Consider the following 17100-nt stretch of genomic DNA (forward strand, 5'->3'; position numbering starts at 1 on the left):
TGACAGGTAAGTTCCACACAGACCCAGGAATGGCATCCCGGTGTGCAACCAGAAAACCACGGTATTTTGCTCCAGAACAGGACAGGAACTACTTCCAAAAGTGACTGAAGGGCAGAGAAAATGTCACGGAAAGGACAGTGAACAGTACAATCCTAAGTCAAAGGGACAAAAGCGCCAGCTTCCAATTGATAAAAGGCTCCTTACTGGAGGACGCCACAGTGTGCCTGAACCTATAAAAAGAAAACTCTGAGGCACTCGGTGGGGGCTAACCAGTTATCAAGTTAAATAAAACTCTGAATGCATTTGCCACCATCAAAACAGAAACCTGCTGGCTTTGACTCTGCATTTGTAAAGCATGAGCTAGAGTGAACGGGAGAAAACTTTGAAATTACATACAAAAGCAACTGCAAGAAAATAATTACATTTATTGGAAAATGAAATGTCACGACCATCAGAGAGAATTACTCAGCTCTGGATCTTGGAAGGTCTGGAATTTGACAAACACAGTAGTGCATAAAAATAAAGCTGTGAAGAAGAAAGCTCAGAATGAGATTCCCCATTTATTTCCAAGATTTGTATTTGTAACCAAAGAGTCATTTATCTCTTTAATGACCAAGTAACACCAAAATGATTTTGGTTCTACTTTAAATAGACGGCCCTAAACAATGCCAATTTCTAGCTCTATGTTGCCAGTTACATTTCATCAGGGTCACCTCGCAGACGTTTGGCTGTAATCCCAAAGCCCACAGAACACTCAGAAAGAAGGGGGCACGAGCAACCTTGGAAACTTGGAAACGAAGTCTATAAACTAAAGTTCCTTTGATGCCCTCACACTCAAGAAGCTCCTAACTCCCACCTTGGGTTAACCCTTAACTGGGTTTGGGGAGAAAACTCTAGGATTTCTCAGGGATCCTCCCCCCATCAGACCACAATTCATCCTAACAGCTCAGGAGCACCGCCCACTCAATACTCTCCCCAAGATGGGTCCACAGAGCAGCCCTCCTCTTTTCCCCCTCCCCATGAGCACTAAGGACTGAGCCCAGCATGAATTTCTGGGACATGGTCAAGCTCAAGTTAAATCTTACAAAGCAATGACCCATCTTAGTGGATGCTGTAAACAGTGCAGAACTTCTCAGCATCCCCTGGAGATGATGTGTCCTGTATTGCCTAGGAAATTACAAGCCCATTGTCTGAAAACTCATCCCTCTGGCAAGTCCAATGCTAATCTGGTACCCATGCAGCATGAGCAAAGGTCCCTCCTTAATAATGGACGGTGCTCGAAGCACAAGCTGCTGAGTGTTTGTCCTTCTCCCCAAACCTGACCATGTTTCTTCACCTCTAGAGCATTCTGGAGCGTAGCAGAGCCCATCACAAACACCTCTTGCCACATCCACTCCCGCCCACTCAGCTGTGAGGAACTACCTTTTGTCCCTATGAGTCAGGTGACCCTGGATGTAAGACAGACCCTCATTTTCCCAGTGAGAGAATTTCATATTTCGACCACTTCAACTGTATATACTTTTATGCATATAGATAATAACTACTGTCTCCTTGGAAAACTTCAAGAATTTAACCATGCATTCCTATCAAACAATCATAGTATATTGCTATTAATTCGGAAATAGTTTTGTCCATTCTCGCATTTCATGAAATTATTGTAGCTTCACTTTTGACTTGCGTCTTTGTTATCCGTCTCTCAATCATCACCAACAACCAGTTTTGGTCATCACTTCACATGAGTCTAAAATGTTTACAATACGGCACTGTTTTGTTTATGAACAACAGTAAATTATTTCCCAAGCCTTGACCTCTCATCTGCATAATGTTAGCAGCTTTATTTTTAAATTTATAGGTTAGGTATATATTCATGATCCTTCATTATCACTGCAATGTAACCAATTATTCAACTTTTCAAATGACCTTTAAAAGGTTTACTATAATGACATCCAACGCTTATGTTCATGCCAGCACAAAATTGTCAAATGTTGGTGGCTGGATGGCTCAGTTGGTGAGAGCGCGAGCTCTGGGCAGTTCGATTCCTACATGGGCCAGTGAGCTGCGCCCTCCACAACTAGAATGAAGACAAGGAGCTGCTGGTGGCACATCCGGATGGGTCAGTTGATTAGAGCGTATCCTTTCAACAACAAGGTTGCCGGTTTGACTCCCACATGGGATGGTGGGCTGCGCCCCCTGCAACTAAAGACTGAAATCGGTGACTGGACTTGGAGCTGAGCTGCGCCCTCCACAGCTAGATTGAAGGACAACGACTTGGAGCTGATGGGCCCTGGAGAAACACACTGTTCCCCAACAAAATTTGGGGAGGGGAATTGCCAAATATAATTAAATTTCTTTGCTCCCGTTTAAACCAATTTTGCCAGGTAACCTGTAAAATCGTGGCTAACTTGCAATAAGGTTTCAGGCTAATGTGTTTTAGCACTGCTTTTTAAATAAAATAATGAGAAAGGTGTTATAAGGTCTCAAAGAGAAAGGTTCTTTGCAAGATTCTGTGTCCCCACGGTGGGTGCGAGAGGAGGCCCAAGGAGCACCCTGGGGTGAATGTACTTTGCTGCAGTATGAGTCCCAGTCTGGAACATGGAATTCCTCATACAAACACATTAAGGACACAGCAAACTAGCACCTTGTTGAGCTAGTCAATTGTGTTTTAGTCTCACTGACATATGACACAGGAAGCAGCAAGTGGCATTTCCGCCTACCCATCCCAGGAACGCGGTCCTGCTCGGGTGGACAGAAGATGGCACCTGCAGGGGCAGCAGCATATGTGCTGGGAAGCGTTTGGGCTCCCAGAGAAGTCGCCACACCATGAGAACAGCCCCAACCCCTTCATGCTCTGAGGGCCATCTAGGGAGAGGGTCTTCTACATTACAACTAGATTCAACATCGCTGGAGTGCTGGTGAGAGAAGGGCTTTGAACCAGCAGAGTTTGCCTAACAAAAATAAAATAAAATAGGAGATAAGTACAATGAAATAACCAGATGCCTCTAAACCCAACTTGGGTGGAAAACATCCACACTTAGCTAACATGTCTTTATATAGAACCTTCCTAATTGCACTGTGTAACATTCACTTGCCGATGAATAAGTAATTAATTAATAATCATGAAATACCTATGATATGGCCAGCAGGTTACTGGGTGAAAGATTTAAGGATAAAGGAGGTTAAAAAAAAAAAAAAAAAAAAAAAAACAAGAAGAAGCATTCTTTAGTCATCAGATGACAGGACAATATTAAGTCATGACATTTAGAAAGATTTCGATCCATTAAGCATTCTACATTTTTAGGGGCAATACAGCTAAAAAGGGAAAAGCATAAATAGGTGTTAAGTCTAAAAACTCATCATTCTATTTATGACAAGTGCCAGTAGTCCAATATTGAGATCAGAAGAGCATTTAACAATGTTGACCGCCCGCAGGTAAACAGCACAGAATGTTTGCCTATAATGTATTTTCTCTCCTGTGCCGTAACATAATAAAGCAATAGAAAGATTACTCAGTTCCAAAGCTTTAAACACCTACTTAAAGATTTTAAGTAACTTTTAATGGGTTTTTCTTTTTTCCCTATGTATCACGGGAATCTATTTGGAAGATTAAGAAATCACCTTAGGAAAAACAGAAAACAGAACTCACTAATCATCTCCCATTTAGCCTTTTATATGAGTAAAGAGGGAAATCATTTATAATCACATCCATTATAAAGAATTCAAAGTATTCCACTCTGTTTTATTATCAACAGGAAGCATACTTCCTCCCTAGGAGGTTCACTTTGTGAGTTTCTCATATGATTTACGCCTATTTTAACAGCCAAAGGGTTTCTCAGATCAAAGCAAGTGAGGTCAGAAGCCCAAACCACACGAGGCAGCGGGCAGGCCACTGTCCCTCCCTCATGCCGGGCAGTGAGGAGGCGCCGCGGGAAACCAGAGCCGCTCGGCCAGCTTCCGTGTCCTGGAACGTGGCGGCACCAGGTGCCTTAGCTCCCGTGGATGCCAGCGCACGTGCATGTTCCGAGTCACTTCTAGTCCATGGGTTCCCTTATTCCTAAGGTGTTGGTGCCCGCGGCACGTCAGGCCAAGTGTTCAACAGCCACGGGCTCTGATCGACAAGTGGCATGTGCAAATGGCCATCGCCAACGCACCTGCTTGAGTCCTTTTGGAGGACTCTGGGGACAGCGGTGGGACGCACAGGACGCCAGTACAAACTGGTATGAGCGGCTTCTGCACTGGGTTTCAGAGGCTGACTGACGGGTCCCCTGGGAGAGTTGAGGGCTCCACGCATTCCAGGGACAGAAACCTCTGCGTGCAAAGACTCAGAGACAGGCACAAGCACAGCATGGCCCGAAACAAGCAGACAATCCCTTTGGAGGCCTGCAGCTGCAGAGACGAGACAGCACAGGAGAGCACGGAGCGAGTAAGCCTGACAAGTGCTCGGAGCCAGTCAGGAGGGGACACGCATGGGGTGCAGAGGACAGAAGCCCAATGCTCGTCTGGCTTCCTCCTCTCATGCTAGTCAGTCGCTGATTCTCCATTTAAGCCTCTACAGCCCGAGCCCCGGGCAAAACCCTCCTCCCCGGCTCCACCGGAGGGCCTGGAGGGCAGGCAGGACTCAATACTCTGCATACTGAGGAGGGAGAACACGACTGTGGTCCAGCAGGGCTTCTGGGTCCTGGAGGGACGGCCCCGTCCTCATGACTACAGAGCCCCCCCCTCACTGGTCCAAGGTGCCAGCCGCCTAACACAGCAAGCACCTATAGGTCGAAGGATGGAATAGAAGCCAAAGGGAAGAGAGGCCGGGGCTCGTGGTCGTTGTCTTTGGCCTCAGCTGCTTTCCTCTGAAGAATCAGCACAAGTCAGAGGGTCGCAGACGCGGCCCAAGGGCTGTTCAGGGTGAAGAAAGGTTCCGACTCTGGACTGCGTGTGCGGTGGCAGAGGGGCATTATGAAAACCCTTAGCATCCTACACGCAGAAGGGCTGCACTGATGAAACGTAAATTACCCCTCAGCAAAAGTGATTTTACAAAGAGCTCCTGGGGGGGGGGGGCGGGTGTTTGGCCCCAGCAAAGGGGAGGAACTGCAGAGACTGCCCAACTGGGACACAAGCGCCCCCCTCCCCAGTCTTGGATTAAGGACAGGAAATCCATGGCTATGGAAGCTGCTGTCACTCGAAAGGTGACAACCAAGCTAGTAGTTCCACGTAGCAATAGAGACCACGTAGAGACCCCCAGAAAAGCGATGAAAGCAGGCAAGAGTGACGACAGGAAAGAAGCAAGAGGCACACTGACAACCTTGGGTTGGGTTTGATGCGGGGGGCATCAGGGCATACAGCCTTTCTCAGACTTGGAGGCCACGGCTACAGGAAGCAGGAAGCATCAAGGCAGGAAGGCTCAAATGAACAGAAATGCCCTGCACCTAGGGTCCCCATGAGTGCCCCTCAGTCAGCAAGAACCATCACACACAAAGACCGCAGAACGGCTAGAGCCACTTCCTTCTTCCAACAAGAGCGGCAGCTCATAGTTACATGCCTCATAAAATCATTATATCTCCTCATAAAAGGCAAATATAAATGGACAGGTTTTATAATTCTCTGAAAATAGTATTTATTTTGCCAAAATAGAGCACCATAGGTTCAGGGACCTTTCCGATAGAGATGACATCTTTAATTCAAAAAGACAGAAAAACTTCATTTAACTACCTTGGGGGGTGGGTCACGAAGGGTTGAGAATGAGATCCCGCCAGACTCTGAAGAGGTTATGGACACAATTAGGAGCTAATGAGTAGACACCAGGAGGGCAAGGGAGGAGAGAGGCAAATTACAGGCTGGCGCACTCCCTCCTCGTTCATGACAAATGCAAGACCAAAGGTGTCCTTTTAGAAATATTAAATTACTGAGTAGGAAAGTCCAAATTCAAACACAGAATAAACAAAACTGATTTTCAGTAGCCCAGCATTAAAGATAGGCTGGTAGAGACAGATCAGTGGCCACTGTGACCCATAATTTCAGTCCCTACTTAGGGCATCTTCCGGGAAGAATGGGAATCTTCAGGTCGGTGAGATGCCAGGAGCCAGGGTATGCCTGGAAAACCTCAAAGGAGGCCCATGGCCACACAATCTCCCACCTCTTTTGAGGAGGTGACACTTTCCATGGGCAATGGAATCTAGCCCCAGGAAGAACAAAGACCCAAAGGCTGGATATTAAACAGTGATGAGAATATAAAAGCCAATAGCAACCAAACCCTGTAGTGCCTGGGTGGGAGCGTGGGGGGAGATTAGTAAAAAGTCTGAAGAATGACCAGTTTCCAAAAGATGAGATGTTCTTACTTTCAAGTTTTCAAAGGAAATGAACAAGCCAGCACAGCATGATATTGGCGAGAATGCAGACTTTCTGAGTGAGAGGCATCTTGGAGTGTCTTACCTCCAAACGCCTAAGAGGAGATGTGGTGGAAAGAAGAGTTGAGAAGGCCTGCTCTGCACTGGCACATGAAAGATTCTACCGTCTTAGGAAGTATAAGCATGCCATCATGGACTTACTCCTGCTTACAATATGGATTTGTCTGCCAAAGCCTCCTTCTCCTAGCTGGAAGAGGTGAATGGCAGCCCAGCCACGACAGTGATTATCCTAAATTATGAATAAGTGGCATGTAAATGAGACTTTGCTCCACTGAACTTCACATGGCGTCAAAAAAAATGAGCTGGAGAACAGACTTGAAATATCACAGTGCGGGCACACGAATTTGGGAGCTACGATTAGTTTAAAATACAAAGACACGTCATTTATAAAAGACTGACTACTGAATGACACTAGTGTTTCTTTTAAAAATCTGTCTCTGTGCACTTGAAAGAAATTACTTCCCAATGCAAGCAAACAATAGACAGCATTTTGTCCTTTTCCGCCGATTCAGTTTCCTTTGATGTCTGCTGTCTACTCTGAAGAGGTGATGTTTGGCTTCCAGAGGGAGAATCATCGAGAGTCAATGCAGAGGGAACCCAAGAACACGGTCTACACCCTTCCTTCATTTCACGGATGGGGACAAGAAAACTCAGTGCAGTAAAAAGTTTCTGTCTGAAAGAACCCGAGAGGTGCAAAGGCTCACATTCCAGACGGGAGACTGGAAGAAACACGGCCAGAACCCAGGGACGGGGGAGGGAAATGGCCTTGACTGTGGGGCTGTGGGTCACATCAGGTCAGCATCCATCAGAGCTGGCACCTCGCACGCGTGCATTGCAATGTACAGGAGGTATACCTCAACTGAAAATTCAGCTCTGTCATAAAGGGATTTCAAACGAAAATTCTAGAAGTAAGTAGACTGCATACGCCAAATAAAAGACACAATTGTCTGATTAGGGAAAACAATAACCAAATGCTGCTTACCACATGCTCTCCTTAAACATAAGAACAAAGAAAGGTCGGAAATAAAAGGATGAAAGACCCTCCTTGCACACACTGGCCCACAGAAAGAGCAGCTGTGGCCTCCGAAGGAAGCCAGGCCTGCGTGCCCCAGTAACACTGCCACCCTCGTCTGGGCATGAGACTGGAGAGGAAAGGACTCGCTCAGTGTCTCCCATGTCCTAACGCAGTGCTCTTCCCATCCTGGCGAGAAGGAGCTGGTGGGGAGCCCACTGAGCAGCTGAGGACCCCCGAAGTGAAGGAGAGCCAGAACGCAGGGGACAGAGCCATCTGTATGTCACACGATGACTCAGAACACGTCATATCCTCTCCTGAAGATGACTGGTCCCCTTGGGAAATGATCCTCATCGTCTACGAATGCCTGTCACATAGGCGGGCTGTCACTTTGAGGCCGCATCAGCTCTCTAGTGGTCAGGACACCCTGAGTGAAGAACAGGTGTCAGCCCCACAAACCTCCCAAGTGGCTTCCCTGGGACGATTGTCAGCATGAAGGGCTTGCTGTGCCCGCCAAGAAGGGGCTCCCAGCAAGTGCCACAGAGCTCTGACAGGGGACTTGCCAGATTCCAGGAAAACTTTCGTGCAATGAAAGACATATTTTACTTAAAAATGTAAATGCGAAAAGTTATCCCATGACAAAAATAAAAGCACTAATGAAGAATTTCATGAGATAAAATTTCTAAGAACTCATGTAATTTTCATACTGAGAGACACCCGGGGAGGAAAGTCCATTTTCCCCCTATTCCTTCCCTGGGAGATCTTGTCCTTTTCGAAAAATGTGGTTTTAGATTAAAAAATAAGCCCGTATTTCAATTCTCAGTGAGTCAGTTCAGGATCTCTATCTGATGATCAGAACACATCCACACTCCTCTTCTCAGCTCTGAGGTCCCAGGATGGGACCAAGGCTGCCCCCACTGCATGTCCCCTGCTCCCAATGGAACTCTCCACTCCCGCCCCCAGGCTCCTGTTTTCCCCAAAACACAATCCACGCGTGCCACCTCCACCCTCTGTTTTTTTCTTCTCCCTCATGTCCCCAGCCTTCTGCCCCCTCCCTGAATTGTTCCCTCATCTCAACGCCCACCCACCCCTCAAAGCTCAGTGCCAGTCCTATCTGCTCCCATCAACCTTTATCCCGTGATTTCAAGCCTCTTGCCACTTTCTCTGAGTCCTTGCCTGCCTGTGTTTGAGAAGCAATCAAAGAAAAGAAATGAAAATTTCATTTAAAAATAATCCTCCTACAGTTTTTGTTGGCTCAAGATTCTGTGACAGACAAAGTTTTAATAATGCATCACAAAGAACTCTCAGCTTCCACCCCAGCCTGCTGCCACCAGGGATGGCTGCCCTGTGGCCCGAGGGTACCTCTGGCTGCAGTAGGAAGGTGGGGAACTTGAAAGGGTAAGTGCCCCGTAGTCACTCACTAGACACACCCAAAGGGAAATTCCAGTAAAGGAATCATCTAACTTGGAACTAACTTACATACTGCTGAGCCAGTGCTTTGTCCTCATGTCGCCTCTACTGACCTGGAAAAATAAGGCAGCGGAAAGGAGAAGGGGCCAGCTGCTGGACCACGTGAATCGGCAAGGTGCTTGCCAGGGCTCATGGGTGTATAAAGCGACTCCTCTGAAGGATGCTTTGATGGGTACCCATCAGCAGAGTCATGAACTACCCAGAACTCTCACAAGATGACTGGCCTGACAAACGGCAGGAGGAGGAGCGTTTTTCCCATCTTGATAAAAAATGAATCACTTAAAAGAAAAATAACGATAGACGGGACAATCACCTAATTTCTCAGACGTAGCACCTTTACGCTTAAATCTCGAGTGTGACCACACAAAATGTGGACTGTCACAAAGCAGATTTCTTGGAATTCTATGAAGATACTATTTTTGAAAATTAATTATACTTCCGTTATGTTTTACCTCATCAGACAATGAGGACTGTAGTTCTTCCTTCACCATTAAACTAGAGAGAGACAATTTATGCTAAAAGAAAACTAGTGTCTCTAAGAATCAATCACTGTAGCTAAAGGTTACACAGGAAAGAATAAAACCTGCCTGGTTTTAATAAGATACGTCTTTTATAGCCTTTTCTTTTTTTTGTCCTATCCCTCTGCCCTAATTCAATACACCATATTGAATGTATAGGATTTCCCAAGGGAAAAATAATTCTACTTGAATTATAAAAGTGTCACATTCACAGTTCACGGAGACTAATGCTATTCAGCTTCTCATCAAAATTATATTGCCTGGCACAAGACTCCAAATAACAGCAGTGCAATGTATAAACGGAATATCTGCCTTGGGGTATCATGGGAAAAGCAATGGGCTAAAGAACGGAAAGCCAGGGGCTGGCCTCCCTCACAGGACCACTCTACTCTGTTCCTGGGTAAATCCCTAAAAACATCTCTGGATGTGACTTTCCCACTCCCCAGTTCCCTGATTTCCCAATGTTAGCTGCTTGAGTGCTTTTGAAATCTGACTTCACATAAAGCCCATGACTTCATCAGTACATACCCCCACATAATCAATTCCATCATAAAATTTTGCCAAATGGTTTTAATGAAATTCTGTAATTATTTGACACAAGTATACGATGCTCACATATGAAATATTCCTTCTGCACAGCTGTAAATGCTACAGCACCTGCCAACAAATGTGTCAGTACAAAATACTTAAGTTCTGGTCTCCTCTCGGGCCCCGGCTTGGGCTGCTTGGCGCGGGGGTGGGAAAACCAGTCCTAAATGAAGGTTTTAACTACCCATTCCATCAGCCCAGCAGACAGGGCCAGGGGACAGCTGTAACATTCATTTCACAAAGTCACAGAGTTGCACCAGCTTCAGCTACGTGCACAGATGTCATGTCAGCCTTCCTATTAGCAGCTGCCAGCCCTCTCTCTCCACTCAAGATTAGACTCAACTTCTCTTTCCAACTTCCTAGAGTCTTTTCCTTTCAGGGATGGTTCCCCTAATTTACAGGAAGGTCAGGGAGGGCTCTTTCTGAGGACTGTCATGGCCTTGAAGAGACAGACAGTGACTACTCCTTGTCCTCTGGGATTATGAACACTAAGAAAACTACAAGCCTCTGACTACTGGTGGCCATTTTCCTTGAAATGAACAGAAGAAAGTGAGCCAAGAGTGAGGAAACCTTTCAGCCCCTGCAAAGAGTCATGCCCATCTAAAGCCTTGGACTGCCCAACTCCATGAATCAATTATTTCCTTCTGTTGGCAGCTAATTTGAGTTGGTTTTATGCGATTAGATTATGGTAGCTTTATGGTAAGACCGGACATCACGCAGCATCAGTCCCCTGACTTTGGTCTCCATCCAGATTGTGCCGACTCTTCTGGGTCTTCTGTCTCTTTGAATAAGCTTCAGAATCCACTTATCAATATCCCCAAAGTAACTTGCTGGGATTTTTATTTAGATGGCATTGAATCTCTAGATCAAGTTGGAAAGAACGGACAGCTTAACAATATTGAGTCTTCTTCTCCATAAGCTGGAATATCTTTCCATTTATTTAGTTTATTAGAGGTTTATGCCACTTACAATCAAAAGCGGCTTCAATCCGCAGAAACTCAAAATACAACCGAAACTACAAAAACCTACAGCAAATGCATTTGTGAACTGCTCGAGTGAGATGCACGTAAGCTTTTGCAGACTCTCTCCCTCAGTTCACTTGAGAAGACCCTGTTTAGACTGGTCAGACTCTTTTTGACCCTGTTTGAAACCCCCTCATCTTTCCTAGAGCGAAATCTCTCTGAGGGGGCTTCATGGGACAGCTGCAATTTTAAGATCCCAGAGAAAAGCCTGTGGACGAGAGGTATACATGTGTCCACCCACGACTCAGCTACTAAAACGCATAGCTTTTACATGATTATGTTCTCTGCCCATCCCTTTGGAAAGCTTTTTCATTATTACTTTTCAAAGACACCATGGTGGCGCTGGAAGGATCACAAGAGATAACAAGCATCAAAAGGCTTTCAGGAATGAGAGTGCAGCACAAATAGAAGGGATCAGGATTATTTCGTGCTCCACAATCCATCTGGACAAAAGCAGCAGATGAGTTCTCTCCGAACCGTACGGGAGTCTGGGTTTGGTATTTCCACTGCATTATGTAACCAAGCTTCCAATACTGGTGCTCGCTACATCTGCACCGACACCGACAGCCAATCAGCCGGCAGCACCACTAAGTTGACACCAGGCAAGGAGCAGAAACAAGAAAATGAGAGCCCGGTCCATGCAGTTAGAAACACAGGCACAGGAGACCCGGAGTGTGCAACAGGTAGTACATGGGACGTACCAGCACCGAGCGGCCGCACAGGGTCAGTTTTCTTGAGACGGCGTGAGGCAGAGTTACTGTAATAATAGCAGGTCCCAGGAAGAGACCACGCTCACGCAGCGTCTCAGGAGACGCCCGCCGTGGATGTCTACACGGTCTACACTCTCCACCCACTTCTTAAGAGGTGTCCATCTTGCAGTTGCTTAAGTCAAAGATTTGGGAGGTGACCAGGACCGCTCCTTTCCTCTTCCTCACCGCCCACGTCAGACCCACGACCACAGCCAGTAAATTATACCAGCAAGTTTCCATCCTCAAAACTCTTCACTGACAGTGCAGCCCACGGGCTCTCAACGGGGTAATTTTGCTCCCCACCCCCACCCGAGAGGACATTTCTATGGTAATAGCTGGGGACATTTCTGGTTGTCACATTAGGGACATCTGGTGTGTAGAGGGCGGGGCTTCTGCTAAACATCCTACAGTGCACAAGACAGTCCCCAGCACCAAGGATCCTCAGCCCAAACGGCTTTGGCGCGGAGGCGGGGAACCGCTCAAGCCGGTATCCCACGGTCACTCGCTCACCAAGATGATATGACAGCCTGTCACGCCACTGCCTCCTCTCTCAGCCTGCCCCATCCACCCTAACACAGCAGCCAAAATGACACTTTGAAAAGCCAACTCTGATCAACCGAGTCCTCACCGGGGGCTTCCGCAATCTTGAACCAGCCCCCTGTCCCCAGACCTGTCTCTCCAGCCTCACCCTGTAGTCCCCACTGTGTCGCCGCCCACTGTGTTAACCATCATTGAGCCTGTCATGTCCTGAAAGCAGCAAATACACTCCCGGAACTTCCCCCACCTCATGCTTTCTTTCCCTAAATCCTCCTTGAACCCAAACTCTCCCCAACGCCCCTGGTCCCAAATGCCTCGCGCACACACTGAGGTCTGAGAAGCGCGGGTCTGCAGCCTCCAGCCCACATGCCCGGCTGGCCTGTGCGTTTGGCTGGTGCAGGCCTGCTTCTCTCTAGCCCTTCTCCAGCCATCGGCCTGGGCGCTTCGACCTCCACGTGGACGGCCACTTTCACCGTAGGTTGAATTGTGTCCCAGAAAAGGATATGTTCAAGTCCTCCCCCTGGCACCGGTGAATGATGCGTCCTTACATGGCAACGGAGTCTTTCAAGATGGAATCAGTTTCCATGACGTCACACTGCAGTAGAGTGGGCTCTAGGGGCAGCACGGCTAGTGTCCTTATAAGAAGAGGAGAGACAGACACGCAGGGGGACAGCAGGCAAAGATGGAAGCAGAGCCAGCAGTGAAGTCTACAAGCCAAGGACGGCTGGCAGCCTAAGAGAAAGGCACACGCACATGACAGGCTGTGTGTTAGAGCACTGTTGTGAACTAAACATGGTCCCCTCGGGTTCATGCTGAAGCCCAAGCCTGCAACGTGGTGTCAGGAGGTGTGGCCTCGGGGAGGTGACCAGGGTTAGACGAGGGCTCTCAGGCCGCAGTAGGAGTCATGCCCCTATAAGGAACATGAAAGCGTGCTTTCTGTCTGTTCCCTGCCAGTGAGGGTGACGTGGGAAGGTGGCCATCTACAAACCAGAAGAGAGTCCGCACCAGAACCAAGCATGCTGGCTCCCTGATCTTGAACTTCCAGGCTCCAGAACCATGAGAAATAAATTTCTGTTGTTTATAAGCCACCCAGTCTGTAGTGTGCTGTGATAGCAGCCCGAGCTGAGTACAAGCCAAGCATCCAGAAGGAACTGTGAGAGAGAAAACTTCTCTAAGAAGCTACTAAGACTGAGGGAGTTTGTTACAACAGTCCTAGGAGAACAAGATCCCTTCCAAGGGTCTTGGTCCCTGAACTCCTGGACTAGGGGCCCTCCGTCTCCTCCCTGGGTCAGCAGAACTTGCCAGAAGGACTGGCCTCCTGAAGATGGATTCTCAACCAGCTGCAGCCATTCCCTTCACGGCCGGCTTCTCTTGAGCTGCCAGATAGTCTAGTTTGACAAGTCTCCCCCCGCCACGGATAACATAACCTGAAGGTCGCCATCCAAAACGTCTCGTACTTGTCCACATGAATGATGGAAGCCTTGAAAGCAAAGGCCTGACTGGTGTCTATGGCATTCCTGGGTCAATTAACACAATCAACAACAGCGCCCCCAAACCTCAAAAAGAAAGAAAGAAAGGAAGAAAAGATTTTGATTGCTTGCTCTTAGTATACCTTTCTGGCTCAAATGCTCCCAATTTCTTTAAACTTCGTGCTGGTCTATGACGGCCCCATCTCACTGGCTGCTTTCTTCAGGGCCCAGACGATTCCAGGCTGATGGAGTTGCATTTGGCAGAACTTTCATCTCCTTACCTGATGCGGCCACCAGTCCCGTGCCAAGAGAAGCTCAGGATACGTAAGCAGGTCGCTTCTGGGGATTCAACAGCTCCCCATCTGGCTACAGAACGGTCAGTCAAGTCACTCAGTCCCACAAAGTGTGCAATGAAATGGAGTAACAGACACAACAAGAGCCAAGTGGAAAACCAAGGCCGGGGATCACATTCAACACCGCAGCCCAGAAGAAAGGAGCACAGAGGGCACTCGTCCAGGGGGCAAGTCCTAACGGGGCTGGTCACAACTTTCACTGGACTTCGGAACATGTGGAAATCTGGATGCCTCGTGGCAAACAGATGGAACGAGGTCTCTGCCAGAGAGAGGGGGTCAGCCAAGGAGACTTATTAGAGCACTGTCTCTGGAAATGAAAACGAGAAACAATCTAAATGTCCTGAAACACCAAATTGATTAAACAAGTTATGATACAATGATGAGGTAATGTGTGACCTTAAAAAAATATGTCCTTCAAAAATGCTAAGGGACGTAGGAAAATAAAAGTGGAACAATGGAAGTTGGAAAAGTATGTGTATATACATACACATACATATATATGTGAATAGATACGTACACAGTTATCATACATCTATATATCATACAGATATATAGGATGACCCTACGGAGAAAAAGCATACAATTGTAAAGACAAAATGCTAACCATGTAACCTGAGGGAAGATGGGAAGTGAGATAAGTGATGCTTATTTTTCTTAATTCACTTTGGGGTATTTTCACTTGTCTAACAAGATCTCCTACTGCATTTAAAACTGAGGGATAAGCACACAAGAAATGCCTGCTTTGTTTATAGAAATCGGGAACTTGGCACCTGAGGTGGGAATTTCACACCAGGGCCCGGGAGGGGAGCTGGGAGCTGCTTTTACAGTAAATGAGGCCATGCGTAGGTCAAAAGTTACCTGGGAAACCTGATTTCCTCATCTGCCGGGAAATTATATTATTTCTGATCCTCATTTCCATCATCCCTAACACATTCAGGCACCTTTTCCTGAGGACAAAAGAAATTCTAATCTTACAAATTTGTGCGAGGCCACGTGGACCCCGGATAATAACTTAGAAATAACCCCAAAGCAACAAAAACTGATAAGGAAGAATTCTGGATAAGATACAAGGCAACTAAGTATAATTCATTTCAAGTCAGGATATTATTTTTAAGGAAATGAAAGCTGTGCTTCGTGGTGGGCAAAACTCAGCCAGCAAACACTGTGTTGATGGTGATTTTGATGTAGCTTATTTCCAACACAGTTCCTTCCAGGGAAGACAAAACAGAAATGGCACCCCAAGATGGTGAGAACTGCAACAGACGAGGGAGCCTGCACCCCAGGGACAGCCCCAGGAAGGACAGTGCCAGGCATCTGTGTGCCAGCCTCAGCTGGGGGCGGGGGAGGCCTCAAATTCAGTGGCTCTTCCCCTCAATCAGGTGCACATACCCGTACGGAAACTCACAGAGCATCAGGGAACTGCTCCTTTACAAGACGATGAAGAAAACTGCTATGTTCCCACGAAACTGAATAGGGGAGTCCGTGGAAGAAATGTGAAGCACGTGAGAAGAACAGTGCTTTTCAAATGAGGGTGGGGACACATTAGTCACTCGGGAAATAAATTTAGTGCCTGTCAACCAGCACTTCCTTTTTTCGTGAAATATATTCGTTCAGAATAGACTAACGGGTACTAGAACAGAACAGAAAATGCCAGAGTGTGTCACATGGAACAAAGGTAAGTGCGTTTTCATGAAACATTATTTAGTGTCACATACACAACACGCCCACACCCACGCCCACGCCCACCAAGAGTCTTTCTCTTACTGTGGGTCATGGTCAGTTTCCCCCTACAGAGCTCTGACATTCTCAGCCCCAAATAGAAGAGCAGACTATGCTTATGTCACAGGACAGTCTTTCCAGGATCATCCCAGAGTTGCCAGTAATATTCGTGGAACTCAATGACAGTTCTGCCTGTGATTAACTGCAAAGCCCCAAATGCCCCGAATCTTGACCACTAATTGTAGGTAATGAGTGATCAAGAAACAGAACCACCAGCTGCGAACAGTGGGGCCATCGCCAAGATCCCGACCCCCAGGAAGCCTTCAGGACGAGCCCCACCCATCTCCCTTTACTCCCACTTCAGACACACGTCCAAGTTTTCTGTTATAATCGCTTTACGAGTGAATATGGAATACACCCACTTAGATGGAAAGCTCTCCAAGGAAAGATGTTTACATCTTTGCAGCCCAAAGCATCATGTCCCTCGATATGCATGGTAAGCATGGGCTCCACCCCTAATCACCACAGGACGGCTCGTGTTTAGCAGCTCTCTGGGGAGCTGAAAGGGAAAGAGTGGGGTCCCGGAACCTGCCATCCTAGGCTGCAATCATCACTCTGACCGATCCCACGTGTGTGGCGTTGGGCAAGTTAATGACTATCTCTAGGAGTCCTCCTCTGAAACCAATGACAGAACCTATTTAATAGGGTTATTGTAAGGATCAAAATAAGTTGATAAAGTAGTTAAACCAGTAAGCGATTAGTAAATATCAGTTTTTGCTATTCTAGCACTTGGAGCTCACACCCTTTCTATCAACCATTGGTTTGGGGAAGTGATTTTCAGGATGCTTGCCAACATCCAGGACTTTGTGTTCCCTGGGGAAGGTCTTCTACTTGTGTCTCTAAGAACTACAGGTGATGAGAGTTGTCTAGGTCACAATGAAAATTTCTGAACCGGAATTTGACCTACTTGTCCAGGCACCTGAAGAACGTCACCGCTTTCTGAGAAAAAGAAGGCGCGCACCACATGCGAGTTTTACGAAAACAGTGAAATCAAGTCAGGAGAGAAGAAAGGGCAGGCCCCCCACTGCGGGTGTAGGGAGTGGAGGTGATGGTCTGCGTTAACTTCAGCGGGAGTAGCTGAGGACCCGCACTCACAGGACCTCATGGCCAAGGTGAGCGAAGGGAAGAGAAGGCAAGAAGAGAAAGACTAAGTGTGGCTCTGGAGAAGCCACGCCTGTGGTTCCATTGAATCATTCGGGGGAGAGCCA

The 17100-nt window shown here is 47.2% G+C and overlaps 1 protein-coding gene across 2 annotated transcripts in view; it reads right to left on the reverse strand.

The window, feature by feature from the left end:
* DOCK1 (dedicator of cytokinesis 1) overlaps positions 1-17100 on the reverse strand; it is a 453094-nt gene that overhangs the window by 318052 nt on the left and 117942 nt on the right. The window lies entirely within an intron of this gene.

The sequence above is a fragment of the Rhinolophus hipposideros genome (assembly GCF_964194185.1).
Source record: "Rhinolophus hipposideros genome assembly, chromosome: 15".
NCBI classification, from domain to species: domain Eukaryota; kingdom Metazoa; phylum Chordata; class Mammalia; order Chiroptera; family Rhinolophidae; genus Rhinolophus; species Rhinolophus hipposideros.